Below are 19,543 nucleotides of genomic sequence, written 5' to 3'. Positions count from 1 at the left end.
CTCAAGTTGGCAGAGTGCTAGCCTTAAGCAAAAAGAAGCCAGGGACAGTGCTCAGGCCCTGAGTCCAAACCCCAAGACTGGCAAATAAATAAATAAATACATACATACATACATACATACATACATACATACATACATACATACATACATACATACTAAAGACTGAGAAGGCAAAGTTCAGATGATTCTTACCAAGTCTTCCCAATCTACCTCTAAAATTCAAACCATGGGGCTGGGAATATGGCCTAGTGGCAAGAGTGCTTGCCTTGCATCCATGAAGCCCCGGGTTTGATTCCCCAGCACCACATATATAGAAAATGGCCAGAAGTGGCACTGTGGTTCAAGTGTCAGAGTGCTAGCCCTGAGCAAAAAGCCAGGGATAGTGCTCAGGCCCTGAGGCAAGCTCCAGAGATAGCAAAAAATAAAAAAATTTAAAATTCAAACCATGAATCTCATTGTTTGAAATTAATCTAGTGAAACCCCAGATTAATAATTTGATCAGCTGGGCACCAGTGGCTCAGGCCTACAATCCTAACTACTCAGGAGACTGAGATCTGAAGATCAAGGTTGGAGACCAACTCAGGCTGAAAAAACTGAGATTCTTATCTCCAATTGCCACCAAAAAGCCATAAGAAGAGATGTGGCTTAGGTGGTAGAGTGCCAGCTTTGAGCAAAAAAAACCTAAAGGATAGTGCCCAGACCTTGACTTCAAGCCCTAATACTGGCATAAATAATAATTTGACCAAATGTCCACTGCTATTCCACTGAGAAATATATTTTGTAAGAAATTACTCAAATGAACATTTACAAAATCAAAGGGCTGCTCTGACAAATTTAACATCCCATTTTATGTTTCCCACTGTCTTAACACAACATGAGACCTGAAAGAGAAAATTACCATGCCCATGTATACTGTAAGAATTCAAATTCTGCTGGGAATGTGGCTTAGTACTTGCCTAACATGAGCCCTGGTTTCCATTTCTCAGTACCACAAGCAGAAAAAGCCAGAAATGGCACTGTGGCTCAAGTAGTAGAGTGCTAGCCTTGAGCAAAAAGAAGCTCAGGGGCAATGCCCAGGCCCTGAGTTCAAGCCCTAAGACTGGAAGAAGAAAAAAACAACAACAAATTCTAAAAAGTCAATTAAATGAAAGTGGCTGACTCTCACCAATACAAATATAATTGTTTATTTGTAAAAAGCTAAAAAGATAAATATTTATAGCATAAGTCTGATTATAGCTCTTTCAGTTTTTCAAAAGCTTCATTAAGAATATTTTGAGATTTTGAGTGTTTAACTGGAAAACTATTTACACTTTCCAAATTCTGTTGGGATTCCATATGATATCTTACAACCATGCTAAACTTAAAGAGTTTGGAACTTCTTGTTTGATTTTGCTTATGCATTTTAGTTTACACAAGTATAACTAGGGATTGATTCCAGGATCAGGGAAGGGAAGGGCCTATGCATGGTAGGCAAGCAATCTCAGTCCCACACCAGTTTATTTAAATACTGTTTAAGAAATTGAATGAAGTTTTTTTGGTTTTGTTTTTTAACTCAGGGCCTAGGCACTGTCTTTTGCTCAAGGCTAGCACTCTACCACTTGAGCCACAGCATCACTTTCATTTTTTGTTTATGTGGTACTGAGGAATAGAACTCAGGACTTCATGCATGCTAGGACAGCACTCTTATCACTAAGCTACATTCCCAGCCCCATGATGTACTTTTAAAAACATTCCTAAGATAGAAACTGTAAATTTCAAGGTTCAATCAGTAGTCACAGATATTTCATCAACTGAAAATGGCCTTTTACAATGGATTCAGGAAACTTTAGTATCAAGTCAAACAACAAGAAGAACAGAAATAAATGTTAAGCAAAACAACATTTTTAAAAATACAAATCTGTCTTATTCTCATGACAAATTTGAGGAAATTGACAAGATAGATATTTATATAAAGGTGAAGGAGAAAAATATAATGTTCAAAGACCTAAAGAGGAAAGAAAACAAGCAATTTCTCAAAACAGTGCCTCAAAGGAAGAACATAGAATTCTTAGAAATCTATTAGAACTCCTTCTGTTTGACTGTGACTTCCTCTAATCATTAACTTTTTTATGTGACCCACTGTTAGGCAGCTTATAAGAAGCTATACACTAAGACTTCAAACTGGCCCGATTGATTTCGTCACAAATTATTTTCTTCTTCTTCTGTGTATCTGAGGAAAAAGAAAACTGATTGTTTTGGCTTTACGTTAGCCACACTGCCGAAGCATGACATTAAAATTACATATACCACAACTACAAAATGTTAAGAAAAACATGCTACTTCAAATGTATCTGGGTAAGATCTCAACATATACAACATATAAGAAAGGCATGGGGCTGGGAATATGGCCTAGTGGCAAGAGTGCTTGCCTGGTATACATGAAGCCCTAGGTTCGATTCCTCAGCACCACATATATAGAAAACGGCCAGAAGTGGCGCTGTGGCTCAAGTGGCAGAGTGCTAGCCTTGAGCAAAGAGAAGCCAGGAACAGTGCTCAGGCCCTGAGTTCAAGGCCCAGGACTGGCAAAAAACAAGAAAGAAAAAGAAAAAGAAATATACACACTGCCTTACCTATGAAATTGTAACCCCTCTGTACATCACTTTGACAATAAAGAAATTTCTAAAAAAAAAAAAAAAAGGCATAAAATTTTAGGGGATTTTTGCCAGTCCTGGGGCTTGAACTCAGGGCCTGAGCACTGTCCCTGGCTTCTTTTTTTGCTCAATGCTAGCACTCTGCCAACTTGAGCCACAGCGCCACTTCTGGCCTTTTCTATATATGTGGTGCTGAGGAATTGAACCCAGGGCTTCATGAGTGCTAGGCAAGCACTCTACCACTAGGCCATATTCCCAACCCTATAAAGGTATTTTGAAAATTTAATTCAGCTTGAAGTCACATAAGTAACTATACCTAAGACATTTTTAAGTTCAAAATTAAGGCCAGCCTTTAGTTCCAGGGACTAAAATAAGAAAAAAAAAAAAAAAAAAAAGGCTTAATCAGTTGACTAGAAATAGCTGCAGAGTAGGTATAGTTTACTGATTAAAAATCTGTTTTTAAATAACTAAAACTTTCTTAAGGTCCAAAATTGACCTCATATCATTTTTTAAACAGGCATTTGCACGTGAAATTGTGTAGAATCTCAGATATGAAAATGTTTACATATTAACTACACATAAATATGCCAGTTATTTCATAACAATGTTTACCACATTAACATTTAAAATGTAACTTATTTACATAACCTTGAAAATTAAAAACCACTGAACTATTATCATTATCTGGAAATAAACTACTAAAATGGGTATACCTGTGAAATTTTAAAACATTTTCCTATAAAATCATGAAAAAGTATATACATCAGTCACACTAGAGATTATTAAATTTCAGTCCAGCAATCTTTATAGTACTCAATTACTATTTATAAAATATTTCAGGCAAAAGAACCAGTTAATCCAATTATTTTAGTGTACTTAGTACTACATGCTTACACTCAAAATACATGAATAACTCAACATGCCAATTAGTTCTTTTACAGAACATCTTTATTATTTTAAATAGCAGGGTAACAATTTACCCTATGTGTGTTTCTTAATCGCTGAACTGCAGTTTTTCCTTTGGGAGATGTTTTGTTGTTGGTTTTTTTTCTTTTTCTTTTTTTGAACTCTGGGTGTGGGTGCTGTCCCTAAGCTCCTCTTTGCTCAAGGCTAGTTAGTACTCTACAGATGAGCCACAGCACCACGTACAGCTTTTTCTATGATTAATTGGAGATAAGAATCTCACAGACTTTCTTTCCTGCTCTAGCTGGCTTTGAACTACAATCTCAGATCTAAGCATCCTGATTAGCATGAGCCACCAGTGCTCAGACAGTTTTTGCTCTCCGAGGTTGTAATAAACATTTTCATATAGCTTTTGTAATTTTTTTAATTTTTTGGTATGGATTCCCAGAAAGGGGAATGATAAATATTGCCAATTTTGCTTCACAGATGCAGTACAGATTTTATTCAATAGATATTTTTCAGAATTCTTAAGTTTCAAAAAACAAACTGTAAGAGAAACAAGGACAGAAGATGAAAAATAATGGCAAAGGAATAAATTTAGAAATTAGATAATCAGTTTGTAGGGAGGAGCAATAGATAGATCAACAAGCAGTTCCAAATATGGTTGAAATTCTACAATTGAGCAGGGTGACACTATGGGAGTCATCTGAAGGAATAAACATAATAAAACCAATGGCCAACTTAATGCAAGTAACTTCACCACAATGATAGGGACTATGCTGGACAAATGATTAAGAGGTTTAGAAAAAAACAGTAGGTGGAAATAAGGGCCATGGATTTGAGGACCACCAAAAGATGGCTGCGTAAGATCCCAGACACTAGAGCTTTTTTTTTAGCTGAAGAAAAAAAGATCCAGAAGCAAGAGGGATGTGAAGTTCTTAGATAAACTGAAGGTGATTAAAAAAAAAAAAATTAGGGATGTAACCTGCATAGAGAATTGAAGAGTTGATAAGACATTTCTTTCTTTGAGAGAGGAGTGAAAGCACTCATTTCACAGATAGGGGGTGGGAACTCTGGAGGATGACCATGCCGCTGACCCACACAGGAAACAGCCCTCTGAAGAAGTGGAGGAGTTGGGAACAAAGCCGAGTTCTGAGAAGTCAAATGCGATTATGACACATTCACAAGCCCTTGATCATGTAACTGTCAAGCTACTCAATAAAGAAAAGGTTCATAGGTTGTCTGCATTTGACTACTTTTTTTTTTCTTTTTTTGGCCAGTCCTGGGCTTCCCAGGTCAGGGCCTGGATGCTTTCCCTGCTTCTTTTGGTTCAAGGAGAGCACTCTACCACTTGAGCCACAGTGCCACTTTCAGCTTTTTTGAGTAGTTTACTGGCGATAAGAGTGTTACAGAGTTTCCTGCCTGCGCTAGTTTCGAACCACAATCTTCAGATCTCAGCCTCTAAGAGTAGCTGGGATTACAGGGGTGAGCCACCAGTGCCCAGCTTGACTACTTTTATAATAACATATTTGATTTCTCAATGTCTACTATGCATCTTAGAGGTTATAAAACCTATAGACCAGGGCTGGGGATATAGCCTAGTGGCAAGAGTGCCTGCCTCAGATACACGAGGCCCTAGGTTCGATTCCCCAGCACCACATATACAGAAAACGGCCAGAAGCGGCGCTGTGGCTCAAGTGGCAGAGTGCTAGCCTTGAGTGGGAAGAAGCCAGGGACAGTGCTCAGGCCCTGAGTCCAAGGCCCAGGACTGGCCCCCAAAAAAAAAAAAACCTATAGACCAAACAGAAAAGGAGTAGCCATCTACTTCTATCACAAACTTCACCTTCAATTCCTACATGTTTTTTTGGAGAAAGCTATAAAGAGGAAAAGTGCTTCCTTTTAGTGGAACCCCTATTGGGTGCTGTACGTAAGCCTCGTTAAACTGGCCTTCTAAAAGCTATCACTTAAGACATGCAAAAGGTTAAAGTTAAATTAGGGTCTTGAGATGATCCTTGAAGTTCATTACACTAGTCTGCTCCAGAAGATAGCTTCATTACTTTCGTTACTAAAAATGTGTCCCATACATAAGTTGACATGTTGAATTAAAGTGGCAGGAGTGCTTGCCTAGCACTCATGAAGCCTAGGTTCAATTCCTGAGCACCACATATATAGAAAAGGCCAGAAGTGGCGCTGTGGCTTAAGTTGGCAGAGTGCTAGCACTGAGCAAAAAGATGCCAGGGACAGTGCTCAGGCCCTAAGTTCAAGACCCAGGACTGGCAAAAAACAAAACAAAAAAAATTTCAATGAGTAACATAAGCCAGGTGCCAGTATTTCATTCTTGTAATCCTAGCTACTCAGAAAGCTGAAATCTGAGGATCATGGCTCAAAGCCAACCCATGCTAAAAAGTCTGAGAAATTCTTATCTCTAACTAACCAGCTAAATGCCAGACTGGAAGCATGATTCAAGTGATAAGAGTACCAGCTGCAAGCTGGAAAGGAGTGGAGAGAAGAAAACAAATAATAGAACTGCATTATTAGTAATGCCTGGGAGATATTATTTAAAGTAATATACAATGCTTCAATATGGTAAGTGGACTGTCAAACTGGTTAACTTTGATGAAGTTTGTCACAAAAATAAATTGATAAAATTCCTGCTCATATTTGTAAATGATTTTTGATCACCACATGGACAGCAGGTACTCAGAAGGCCAGGAGTTAGGAGACCAGCCTAGGCAATATAGCAACACCCCCAACTGGACAGAGGGAAAACACTAAAAGGAAAGCAATGAAAAACACATAACCTCAAGGTGAATAATTTATATTATTAATTAAAATACTGATGGGTGTGTATATATGTCCCATTCCTGGGGCTTGATGAACTCAAGGCCTTGGTGTTGCCCATGGTTTTTTTTGTGCTCAGGCTAGGGTTCTACCTACTTAGTCACAGCTCCACTTCCAGCTTTTTATTGGTTCATTTATGGTAAGAGTCTCATGGGGCTGGGAATATGGCCTAGTGGTGAAGTGCTCACCTCGTATACATGAAGCTCATGTGGTATAGTGCTAGCTTGAGCAAAAAGAAGCCAGGGACAGTGCTCAGGCCCTGAGTTCAGTCCCTGGGACTGGCAAAAAAAAAAAAAAAGAATCTCATGGACTTTTCCTGTCCAGGCTGACTTCAAACTGCAATTCTCAGATCTCAGCTTCCCAAATACTGGGATTATGAGTGTACCACACGATTGGCCAAGTATTTCCTATTGAAAATTCTCCGTTTACATCATTTTTCTTATGTAGTTTTGCAACATTACATATACATACATTGGTAGAGGGTGAAACAAGTCTACTAGCAAAAAATATGTAAAGGTAAAATGAACTTGGAAAGCTAGTCTTTTTAAAAAGGACATGTTTCAGCTGCTATAGGTGTAGTTCAATGGTAAAAGGTATGCTTTGCATGTGCAAGGCCCTCTTCTCCCAGAATAGATGTTTTTCTCAGAAACAAATAGTGCGATAGATACCAGAAGTCTGAATTTTAATGAATAGTTTGAGAAGCTGTGGGGGTGCACACCTGTAACTCTAGCACTGGGGTGGATCAAGGAGGATCTGAAGTTTGAGACCAGCCTGAGCTACATAGTAAGATCCTATATCCCTAAAAAGAGAAAGGGAAGGAGGTAAGGAAAGAGGAGAGAGGGAAAGAGGGAGGCGGGGAGGGAAGGAGGGAAAAAGAAAAACTATAACCTAGATTCAATATTATATGTATCTAAGTTTTAAGGATATCCAAAAATAAAATATAAATTCTGTAAGTCAAACTCACTTTAATAATAATATTATTCTCTGTGCTCTTCAGACTTCTGATTAGAGGTAAGGCCTGTAATCAATTTTCTTAAGTACATGGAAAGTTGATCAGACCTAAAATCTACATTTAAAAAAAAGTCTTCTAAGAGAAACATGCTTTGTTGGGGGGGGGGGGGAGGAAGTACTGTGAAGAAGGGGTTGGGCTAACAAGAGGATGCCAGAGGATGAACATGGTGAAGTAGATAGTTTGTATATATAATAGAACAATGAAACCTGGTGAAACTGTTCTAGGAAAGGGAAGAGGGCAAGGGAGAATGATAGATGGGGTTAGATGAGGTAAGATGGATTGGAATACATAAAAAACATGGTGCAAATATCACAATGAAATCCCTCCCGACATAACTAAGGCAAACTAACAAGAAAGAAAGATTTTTTAATCTTTCAGATTGAAAAAAATCAAAGATACAAAGAGAAAAGGGAGAAAGAGAGGAATTTAAAAACTGAAATGAAAGGCTGAAGTCATGGCTCAAGAAGTAGAGCATCTGCCTAGCCAGAGGCAAACAAAGCACCTAGATAAAGATGTTATTTCACAAGACAGGTCATTAGCAGGTTGTTCTTAAACTTCCTTCAATTACTAAAATTCTTTACTAACTACAACTAAGTGAGCTCTAAATCAAGAGTTCACTTGGTCCCCAGTAACCTGAACACTTAAAATAGATTTTGCTTTATCAAATCCAATTATAGGGCTGAGACATAATGTGGCTTAGCGGTGGAGTGCTTGCCTAGCATGCATGAAGCCCTGGGTTCAATCCCTCAGTACTACATAAACAGAAAAGGCCAGAATTGGTACTGTGGTTCAAGTGCTAGAGTGCTAGCCTTGAGCAAAAGAAGCTCAGGAACAGTACCCAATCCCTGGGTTCAAGCCCCAGGACTGGCAAAAAACAACAACAAGAATAAAAATCCAAATACACCCAACTCTTCCCCGCTAGTTCCCAATTTCCCTATCTTACAGAAGTTAAAGTTTTCACTTTTAGAAAATTAGAGACTTTTTTTAGTTCAAAGTAACAACTTACATTCAAGATTTTAAAAAAATACTGTCCTTGGTATTTTTTTCATTTCAAACACTTCCTGTTTGGAAAAAAAGATTTCTAAAGTACTGAAATTAACCATTCTTTATAGAAAACAAAGTGAATCTGCTTAATATCTACACTGTCCCCCAAACACAAGAACCACCTTAAAATATAATATTGTCAATACTGATCCATTTCTTATAATTCCACACAAGGAAGAAGAGCAGAGGGTCTAGAAGTTGAGATTAACAATGGTGTTTCCAAAAAAAAAAAGAATGGTGTCTCAGTATCCAGACAGCGTGCTTGTTGCCTTTATTTAGGGACTTATGGCCCCAAGTTATCAACTGAGCCCATAAGCTGACCACATAAAGTTCGCTCCTAAAAATATCACCAAGTCAAACTTCTACTCTAAATACACAACCACATACACACTCTCTCTTCTCTCACACACACACACACACATACACGCACACATCCTTACTCAAGTCACATTAAGTGATTAAAGGTACTAACTAGGGAAGGATATGTCTTTTAAGCAGCTAGATTCAAGACAAGTAAAAACACTTCATATATTTTTACTTATATATGTATTATAAACACAAGCTGCCCATGATAAAGCTTTCAGTAAAAGTTGTTCTCACAGTTCCCACAGAAAGAAATAATACTGATAGATTCATCTATTTTAACAGTTCTAGTAGTTTGTTTTCAGACATACTTTCCAAGTTAAACATACCACAATGGACGTCTCAACATTATGGACCTCAGGAAATTAGAACAGCTGCAACTCACTAATTTTACAACAGGAATATTTAATTTAGCAACAACACTATAAAAGTATATGTATATCCAGTTATTCTGTGTCCTCTAATGGGTACTTGGTATGAGTTACAATTTGTAAAAGGATATTTTAAATATGGAGAGTTTCAAAGTTCCTCAGAACATAGTTAAATTTAAATATTGCCATGACATCTTTTCATATCCAAACTCTGGTAACAATGCAATGGAAACGACATTTTCATGCCTTTCAATTAACCAACAGGACAATCTGGTCTACCTTATCCTCATACTGGATGACCTGCTGCAATGACAACAGCACTTAATAAATTCTTATCCAAATAAATGTCAAAAGTAATGTCATTTTAACATTCAAATGAAAAATAAGTATTCTACCTAAATGAATATGAATCCAGTTTGGAAACATTAATTCCACATTGGCAAGTTTACATTTTTCTTTTCCTCCTTTCAAAAGCCTTCAGTGTTCATATATCAAATATGTAAAAACAGAAGTTCAACTATCAAGTTCCTTTAACAGCTAGCTGTTGCTTTTTCAAGTTTCAGCCCAGCCTCAGGGGCTCATGCCTGTAATCTTAACTACTCAGAGAGCTGTGATATGAAGACAGGCTGGAAGCCAGCTGGGGCAGGAAAGTCCGTGAGACTTACCTCCAACTAAGCACCAAAAAACCAGAAGTGGAGCCATGGCTTAAGTGGTAGAGTGCTAGTTTTGGGCACAAAAGCTCAAGGACAGTGCCCAGGCCCTCAGTTTAAGCCCTAGGACTGACTGTATGTCTGTCCCTATCACACACACACTCTCACACACATACACACACAGAAAAGAAACACCTTCAATTCTAGAATGAAATACAAATACCTACATGTCGATACCATACTTGCTACAGCAACATCTTGTTAATCTCACTTCTTTATGGCATTCCATGACAGAACTTCCAAAAAATTAAATAGTATGACCTACAGCTTCTTTTCAAGCATGTTTACAAGAATTATCTCTTAGAAACCATCCCCTTTAATGTGACTCTAAAAAACCCCATGTCCAGAAGTCAGTAACTGGTTCATAAACAAGATAATGACTAGTTCAATGGAAAAAGTACTATGACAATAACCTGTCTCACCATGTTATGATCTACTTGCCTAATATGTATGTTTAGCTACTGCAGTCAGCAATGTCCAAATATAAATTTGAAACATTTAATGGCCAGTTCTGTTCTAGACATCAAGCTCATCTTACCTGTTCAAAACATAGGTTTTTAGTCTGCATAAATACAGTCTTTTTTAGAAAATGTATTCCCTAGAGTGGGGATGGGGATGGAAGAAATTTTTGTGTTCCCCAAAGTTAAGAAATAAATAGTATGTCCAAATACTGAGAAATCAAGTTATTTCAGCACATCTCTACCTTTACAAATTAAAAACAAAGTATTAAAGAAAATAAACCTCACACTAGATAAGCATATTTCACAAGAGTTCCCTATACTTTATGAATGCAGCCATCAATATACCAAAGAATATATGTATATATTTCTTGTTGATTTAAAAATACTGGATTGGCTGGTTAAATTTCAATCTCTGGGAAGAGGCTTGAAGGCACTAAAGAATCAGTAAAGCTGGAAACAATTTTTTTAAAGGTCAATCATATTTTGTTTGCCTAAAATACTAAGCTTAATCATGACCTATCTATCTACACTTATCATTGCTCATTGTATAAAATTAGCACCGCACTTGCAAACATAAGCAGAATCTAGACTTATCAAACATATGGTGAGACCTGCCCGGCTTTTGAAATATTAAAATGTGAATGGAGGATTCCTGTGAATGAAGTTTTGGTAAACAAAAACCTCACGGATCCTGCTAAAAGATCTTCGTTTAAAATATGTACATGTGTGTGTGTATATATATATGTGTGTATATATATATATATATGTGACCCGAAAATTTTAAAGCACCTAGCAACCAAAACCTTTAAATTAATCTGCAATGGTCTGAAAATAAGTACTTCCACTTCCAAAGCAATCTCTCAACTAGAAAACTGAACAAGAGAAGAAACGTCCAGCTAATCTCCCAGGATGAAAAGCAGGCATAAGCCAAGCACTGGCTGGGTTTTCCCAGCTAACTTTTCCAGCCCTGTCTGTACCCGAGAGAGACACCAAAATTAAAGTTGGCGAGAGAACCGAGCTTGAAGAACCCTGTGGCTGCCCTGGACGCGGTGCACTGACAGGTGGCGAGGAGATAAATCCCGCCACGGGCCTGCGAGGAGGCTGGTGGTGAAAACGCGGCTCGAGGACTGGACGTGCGGTGACTCCTCGGTAACAGGTCCAAGGTGATTCTCACGCACACACACCCTTTGGCGCAATTCCTCCAGCGAAGATAAAAATTGAGGAAACAACAGGCTTCCCCCGAGAGCCAACGTACCATGTTAACACAGCCGTCTCCCCGCGGGCCGGAACACAGACGTTCTCATCCCTAGTCTTTCCGCGCGTTCTCCTGGGAAGGCGAAAGGAAAGCCGAGAGCGGACAGCCGCCACCGCCGCCACCACCGCCACCGTAACGCGAGAAGCCCGGCAACAGCCCCGCCGCGCGGCCGCCACGCCTTCCCCTCGCCGCCGCTGGGGACGCGGAGCCTCGGATCACATTTCTCCTCCCCAACAATCACACGCACGCACGTCCCCTAAGTGGACACCCTCTGAACCCGCCGCTCCGCGCCGCTGCTGACCCGGGGCCCACGGAGCCCGGGGCGCGGACGGACTCCGGCCGGGCGCCCCCGAGGGCGTGCCGGGCGGCGTGTTTGTGTTGGTTCCCCTTCATCCAAGGCGAAGAGGTCTCCGTAGTGACGGCCTAAGGCGGCGGAGGGGGGTGAGGGGGGACGAGGGCCGCCCCACCACCACCTCACACCACACACACACGCACCCGGTGGGACTAAACAAAACTTCGGTTGCCGAGAAGAGGCCTTGCGCAACCTCGGCGGGGGAGGGCGGGAGGCCGGCACCACCGCCGCGCCAGGGCCGGGCCAAGGCGGCTTCCCGGAGGCTGCGCCACCGCGCACGGAAGCACACGCGGCTCTCCGGCGGCCTCGGGCCTCCGCGCGGCGCGGGCCTCGCGGGAGGCGCCCGGTTCCCGAGACACAGACACAGGGGAACTAAAGGCGGAAAGGAGCTCCACGGCTACGCCAGGGATGCGGGGGAGGTTGCGGGCCGCTCGGGGGAGTCCAGTCTGAGCCCACGAACACGCGACTTGGGCCGAGCCCTCCTCCCGCCGCGCCGCTCCCGGTGGGGGTGCCCCTCGCCCGACTCCCTTACCTTCCTAGAGGCCCGCGCTCTCCGCTCGTCGGGCGGCCGCAGCCCTGAGCATGTCCGGGGCGGGTCGCGGGGCCGTGCCGGAGACAGGGAGCCAGGCGCTTCAGCAGGCGGCACCACCCAGCCCGGGCTCAGCCCCTCTCGGCGGCCGCTGCCATCTTGCCCTGGCGGCTGAGAGGAAACAGCGAAACACCCTCCCCCGACCGCTGCTGCTGCTGCTCTGGCTGCCGGGCGCCGGGCCTGTCTGCCTCATCTTCCTCCCCGAGGATCAGGGGTGGGGATCGCTTGACTCGGGGGCCGGAGTGGGGGGATGCCAGGCCGCCCGGCCGGCCTCTGCACTGGGGCCTACGGGCGGCGCGGAACGCGGGTCCCGCAGCCGTTGGGACCCATTCCTAATCCGCTGGGGGCGGCGAGGGGAGGGAAAGGGACGACAGCCGGAGAGCCGGCGACGCCGGGGCCGCGCGGCTCGGGGTCTCAGGGCGCCGCGCTGCCGGCTGTCGTCACCCAAGCAGCTGCCGCCGGCCCTCCCAATCTCGGGCCCCTCCTCCGCGCCCGTCGGCCTGAGCCTCGGCCGCCGCCGCCTCCGCAGCGCCACCGCCCGCCCGGCCGCGCTGCGCGCCGAGCCCTGGCGGCCCGCTCTGCTCGGGCCGCGCCGCCTTGGCGAAGCCCCTCCCCGGGGTCCGCCCGCAACCGCGCCCCGGACTTGACGCTCTTGGCCCGCCGAGCGGCGGGGCGGTGGGTGCAGATCCTACCCGGGGAAATCATCGCGTCCCTCCCGGGGAAACCTTATCGGTCAGCAACCCGCGGCTCAGCGGATCCTCACTCAAGGAGACCCACTCGAAAAAAAAAAAAAAAAAAGGAAGTAAAAGCACTAGCACCCCGAAACAAGATGAAAACACGGGAGCAGATTTTACAGGCCTTTTTAGGTCCCTCAATAATAATAAACATATTGCTCGGATCGGCAACTTGGCAGGGTTTTATGTTTGAAGATCTAAAAGGGGCAACTGCTTAGTCAAATGAACCATCTTATTCTCAAATTATCCCAAAGACATCAAGACAGCTATCAAACCAGGTTAAAGAAAACAGAAGGGTCCCGTGGGAAATGTCCCCCGCGCACCTCTACAATCCAAGGCCCCCGGAATTGTGAGGCTCACCTACCTCTCCGGGGATCGCTCTCCATCAAGCTAGTTCGGCCCTCAAAGGCTACTTTCTCCGCTCCTGGAGACTAGGAAATCAACAGAATGGCCCACTTCCAACCACGTAAGCATATAGAACCGTAGAATTTGAGATGAAAGAACCTTGATGGACTTTGCTCTAAACTCCTTACCCTAAGGATGGAGTTCAAAGAGGTTTAGCGATGAGATCAAAGTTACAGCAGGAAGCCTTCCTCTCCACTCCCTCTCCACTCCACCTCCTAGCAAGCAACCGACTTTCTAAGCAATGCACCCTTCGGCAAACCTGTCTTCTTTAGTAACTGTTAGCTTGGCTACTTTTGTTCTTAATGTTTTTGTAAGCTGCTGACAACCTCAAGCACCCTTCCCTTTGCTGCCTTCTTAATCCTCACATGAAAATTGAGTTTACCCCAAAAGTACTTATCTCCAGTCATTTTCTATTGCAACATCTGGGCTAAGACCTTAGGGAGCTGCCCATAGAGTACCACCCTTTTAGAACCTGATGCTTTTCAAAAGGAAAAGCCTTTTGGAAAAGGAGGGGAGGGGGGATAATCTTTGAAAACCAAAAAGATTGACCATGCCCTGAAGCTGTTTTCCAATGAAGGTGTCTTCTTTTAGGTAGGGAAGATAACCAGTTGAAAAATCAAATAATGACTTTTTCAAGGGATGACATCATAGGAACCATTGCTATTTAGGATTTCGTTGCTTTTTATTTAAAAAAAAAAATCAAAAGGAACCGGAGGGCTTCAGTTGCTCACAACTGTAATCCTAGCTGCTCAGGAAGCTGAGATCTGAGGATCATGGTTCAAAGCCAGCCTGGGCAAGAAAGTCCATGAAACTCTTATCATCAATGATCAACAGCAACAACAAAAAAATCAAGAGAACCAAAGAATAAAATCATTATTCAAAAGAGCTACAATAAAGAAGTATATTATGAAATAGCCTTTAATCTTTTATTTTTGTTCGTCATGGGGCTTGAACTCTAGGCCTGGTCCCTGAGCTCTTCCGGTCAAGGCTAGTACTCTACCACTTGAGCTACAGCACCACTTCTGGTTTCCTGATGATTAATTGGAGATAAGAGCCTTTCCTGCCCTGGCTGGCTTTGAACCAGTATCCTCAGATCTCAACCTCTTGAGTAGCTAGGATTACAGGTGTGAGTCACTGGCACCCAGCATCAACTTTATTTTTAAAAGTTACATTGATTGTACCTAAAATTTAGTGCATACATTCTTAGTGAGAGAACTCTTAATTCAAATTCTCCTCTAAATTAAACCTATTGTGTCCTAATCTCTTTACTCTCTTTTTTTCAACCCCATTCTGAAGTTGAGCATCCAGATGATTTTTAATACATCGTAACTACTATGTCTTTATTATTTATTTTTTTTTTTTTTTTGGCCAGTCCTGGGCCTTGGACTCAGGGGCTGAGCACTGTCCCTGGCTTCTTCCCGCTCAAGGCTAGCACTCTGCCTCTTGAGCCACAGCGCCGCTTCTGGCCGTTTTCTGTATATGTGGTGCTGGGGAATCGAACCTAGGGCCTCGTGTATCCGAGGCAGGCACTCTTGCCACTAGGCTATATCCCCAGCCCTATTATTTTTAATTCATGAAACAATTTTAATTTTTATTGTTATTTTAAAGGTGATGTACAGAGGAGTTACTTACATAAGTAATGAGTACATTTCTTTTCTGACAATGTCACCCCTTCCCTTTCCTAATTCTTCCCTCCCATACCCTCTCACAAGTTGTACAAGTCATTTTTGACAGTGTGTAGTGAGTACCACTGCTGCATTTGTTCACCCTCCCTCCATCTGTGCGCACCCCCCCCCCACTCTCCTAAAGACAGTAAATGAACAAACAAGACAAAAAGAAAAGCAGCAAAAAAAAAAAAATCCTCAGGCTGGGAATGTGTCTTAGTTGAATGCTTGCCTAGCATGCTTCACATACACAGAAAAGGCCAGAAGTGGCACTGTGGCTCAAGTGGGAGAGTGCTAGCCTTGAGCAAAAGAAGCTCAGGGACAGTGCCCAGGCCCTGAGTTCAAGCCCCAGGACTGGCAAAAAGAATAAAATAAGAAGAAGAGGGGGGAGGGGGAGGGGGAGGGGGAGGGGGAGGGGGAGGAGGAGGGGGAGGGGGAGGGGGAGGAGGAGAAGGAGGAGGAATGATGAATAGAAGAGGAAGATCTAATGCAATGGAAACTAGGGAATCTATAGAAAGCCTGGCTCACTTCTCACCCTCAAAATTCAACTACTTCACTTCCTTGGGGAGAAAAATCTCAACTTCCCAAAGCCAAATTCCGATTGCCTTGGTAGCATTTACCAGAGTTGTAATTTTACATTTATTTTCTGGTTATTTGATTAACATCTACCTCTATCTACCTCTATCACTAATCTGAAAGCACCACAAAAGTAGAGAGCATTCTTTTTTTTTAATCCTCTGTTTATGGATGAGTGAAAGATGAGGTACAAAGCCTGTGTAGGAATGAGCTCAAACAGATAACAGAGAAGTGACCAGAGAGGTGAGTTAAACAAGAGATAATGGTGGCTCACCAGCTGTAATCCTAGCTACTCACAGGCTCAAAGCCAGTACAGGCAGATGAAAAGCTGGAAGTGGAGACAAAAAACTGGAAGTGAAGGACTAAATCAAATGGTAGAGAACCAGCCTTGAATGGAAAATAGCCAGGCAAGAACACAAGGTCCTGAGTTCAAGCCCCAGTATCAGGAGAGAGAAAAAGAACACTGAGGCAGAAGAAAAAAATACATGCAAATATTACACAAGAAAAAGGCAATGGAGAATAGAAACTATGAGGCACCGAGACAGCTTTTACTGAGAATGAGAAGATAAGTCAAAGCAGTTGAAGGTGAAGAGACAGGATGGGACTGAGCTGTAGGTTTTTGTCCTGTGACACAGGAAGCTAGTGAAGGCTCTAAGGAAGGGCCAACTTCCTTTGGTTGAGAGAACCATGAGTAAAATTTATTTCTTTGGCTTTTATTTTTGTGTTATTCAAAATTTCCTTCCAGCAATGGCTAGTCTCCTTCAGAGTAAAAGCAAAAAGACACAAAGTAGCCTAAAGTAATATGTAAGACCCTCATTGTTTCTCTCTCCTTATTCCAGCCATATTGTTCATCCAGTTACATTCCCCCCTCAGGTGGCTGACTCACTCCATTTCCTTCCACAGCCTTACTCTTCTTAGCAGGACTATTATCATCTTAGATGCTATGAGTATATATTTTCTTTTTTTTTTTTAACTGTCCTTAAACAGATGCACAAAGAAGTTTGGGGGAGGGTGTGGGGTATTTTTTTTTTATTTTTGTTTGTTTTGCTGGTCCTAGGGGGTGAACTCAGGGCTTAGGCACTGTCCCTGAGCCTCCTGTGCTCAAGGCTAGCGTTCTACCACTTGAGGGACAGCACCACTTCCAGCTTTTTCCTGTTTACAGGGTTCTGAGGAATCAAACTCAGGGCTTCATGCATGCCAAGCAAGCACTCTACCACTAAGCCACATTCCAGGCCCCTTCACAAAGGAATTTTAATTCAATATCAACTGAAATACAATGCCTCTTGATATGATATATATTTTCTGTCTCCCTCCACCCAAAGACCTTTTGCCTGACATTTGTCAGTTGGTTTACCTCTAAAGTCTAGCCTGCTATACAAAAAAATAAAATATAATAAAAAATAAAGAACTTGGGGCTGGTAATATGGCCTAGTGGTAAAGTGCTCGCCTTGTATACGTGAAGCCCTGGGTTCAATTCCTCAGCACCACATATATAGAAAAAGCCAGAAGTGGAGCTGTGGCTTAAGTGGCAGAGTGCTAGCCTTGAGCCAAAAAAAAAAAAAAGAAGCCAGGGACAATGCTCAGGCCCTGAGTTCAAGCCCCAGGACTGGAAAGAAAGAAAGAAAGAGAGAGAGAGAGAGAGAGAGAGAGAGACATGAAGAAAAAGTGACCATTTTGTGGAAGCAGTAAAAAGTTCTCCACCATAAACCCCAGCCAAAAGCAGTCACAGTTGTTTGAGATCATTCACGTGTAAAGTCTCAACCTCTTTCTCTCAGAACTCCTCTCTCCCTCATACCTACTCTGTCCACGAGAGGCTTGTCCTTCTCACACTCGCCTCATGTTCATCTCTTACGGCACTGCACACTGGTGTTGGTATAGAGAAATGGTCCTCCATTCCCTTAGCAGATAACATTATGCCAGAGCATTGCAGTTTCCAGAAAAACCTTGGAACCTGGTCAAAGCCTGAGTCACCAACACACACTCATTGTCCTCAAGGTAGCTGGGAGTTGAAGGCAGTAAAGGCTCCATTTTATTCCCTCTAGATCTTAGGTAGGTAATTCTTTCTTGCCATTGAACTACAATGGAGTTGAGGGGCACCTAATCAAGGGGTGGGGGTGGGGTGAACCCAGGCAAAATGGAGCAGCTCCTGCTCACATTTACATCATGTTGTTGCCCACTGCAAAAACTGCAAAGATTAACTCTTTGCAGCCCAGAAATCTGCTTCTCTTCCTTTAAAAAAAAAAAAACCTGTACTCATTAATACAGATAAAAACAATATAGTTTATAGGTTAAAAATCTCAATCTAGCTGGGGATATAGCCTAGTGGCAAGAGTGCCTGCCTCGGATACACGAGGCCCTAGGTTCGATTCCCCAGCACCACATATACAGAAAACGGCCAGAAGCGGCGCTGTGGCTCAAGTGGCAGAGTGCTAGCCTTGAGCGGGAAGAAGCCAGGGACAGTGCTCAGGCCCTGAGTCCAAGGCCCAGGACTAGCCAAAAAAAATAATCTCAATCTAGGGGCTGGGAATATGGCCTAGTGGCAAGAGTGCTTGCCTCATTCCCCAGTGCCACATATATATAGAAAGTGGCCAGAAGTGGTGCTGTGGCTCAAGTGGCAGAGTGCTAGCCTTGAGCAAAAAGAAGCCAGGGACAGTGCTCGGGCCCTGAGTCCAAGGCCCAGGACTGGAAAAAAAAGAAAGAAAGAAAGAAAGAAAAATCTCAATCTAGTAGGCTTTTGTGAGTTGAGATGGAATCTCATCAACTTTTTGCCCTTGCTGGCTTCAAATTGTAATCCTACAGCTCTCTGCCTCCCAATTACAGGCCTGATCCACCATGCATGTCAGGCCTCCAACATGTGGGGTTTTTTTTGTTTGGGTTTTTTTTTGCCTAGTCCTGGGGCTTGGACTCAGGGCCTGAGCACTGTCCCTGGCTTCTTTTTGCTCAAGGCTAGCACTCTGCCACTTGAGCCACAGCACCACTTCTGGCCATTTTCTGTATATGTGGTACTGGGGAATCGAACCCAGGGCCTCATGTATATGAGGCAGGCACTCTTGCCACTAGGCTATATCCCCAGCCCCAACATGTGGTTTTTGATTAAACATTCCAGTTCTAAGTGATAGTTACTCAATCACAGTATTGTTTTATCTTCTACTTTAGGCCAGTCACTCTTCTTGGTGCTTTTATTGAATAACACAACACAGTTTATTTTATCTAATAGCTCAAAGATAATGCTTACTATCTTCATTTTGCAGATAAGGGAATTAAGCATAGAAAGTCCTAGTTTACACTGTGCATTTAGCTGGATTTTTCCCCAAGCTGCCTGGCCAGTAATTCATGCCTTTAATCCTAGATCCTCAGATCTCAGATCTAAGCCAGCCTAGACAGGAAAGTCCAAGAGACCTTATCTCTGATTAATCATCAAAAGGTGAAGATGTGGCTCAAGTGGTAGAGCACTAGCTAGCACCCAGGCCCTGAGTTCAAGTCTCAGAACCTCTCACACTCACACACACACACACACACACACACACACAGCGCAAAATCTCCAAATGTCAGATTTCCACCAAATACATTTTAAAATGTTTAATAAAACATGTAGAAAAAATATTATAATTCTCTGAAGGAAGATTTTAAAGT

At 42.8% G+C, this 19,543-nt stretch overlaps 1 protein-coding gene across 6 annotated transcripts in view; it reads right to left on the bottom strand.

Moving 5' to 3' along the window:
• Nucleotides 1–12,989, bottom strand: part of Hipk3 (homeodomain interacting protein kinase 3) — an 84,685-nt gene extending 71,696 nt beyond the window's left edge. For 5 of the 6 annotated variants that reach the window (XM_048361515.1, XM_048361520.1, XM_048361518.1 and 2 more), the window contains exon 1: nt 12,475–12,989. The gene's annotated coding sequence lies outside the window, so the exon portion shown is untranslated. Of the gene's footprint in view, nt 1–11,590; nt 12,045–12,474 lie in introns of those variants that run through there. The other variant, XM_048361516.1, reaches the window with a different exon arrangement.
• Nucleotides 12,990–19,543: the final 6,554 nt, after the last annotated feature.

The sequence above is a fragment of the Perognathus longimembris genome, chromosome 13 (assembly GCF_023159225.1).
Source record: "Perognathus longimembris pacificus isolate PPM17 chromosome 13, ASM2315922v1, whole genome shotgun sequence".
NCBI lineage: Eukaryota > Metazoa > Chordata > Mammalia > Rodentia > Heteromyidae > Perognathus > Perognathus longimembris.
The sequence above is the reverse complement of the archived record's forward strand: the minus strand, read 5'-3'. Positions and strand labels throughout refer to the sequence as shown.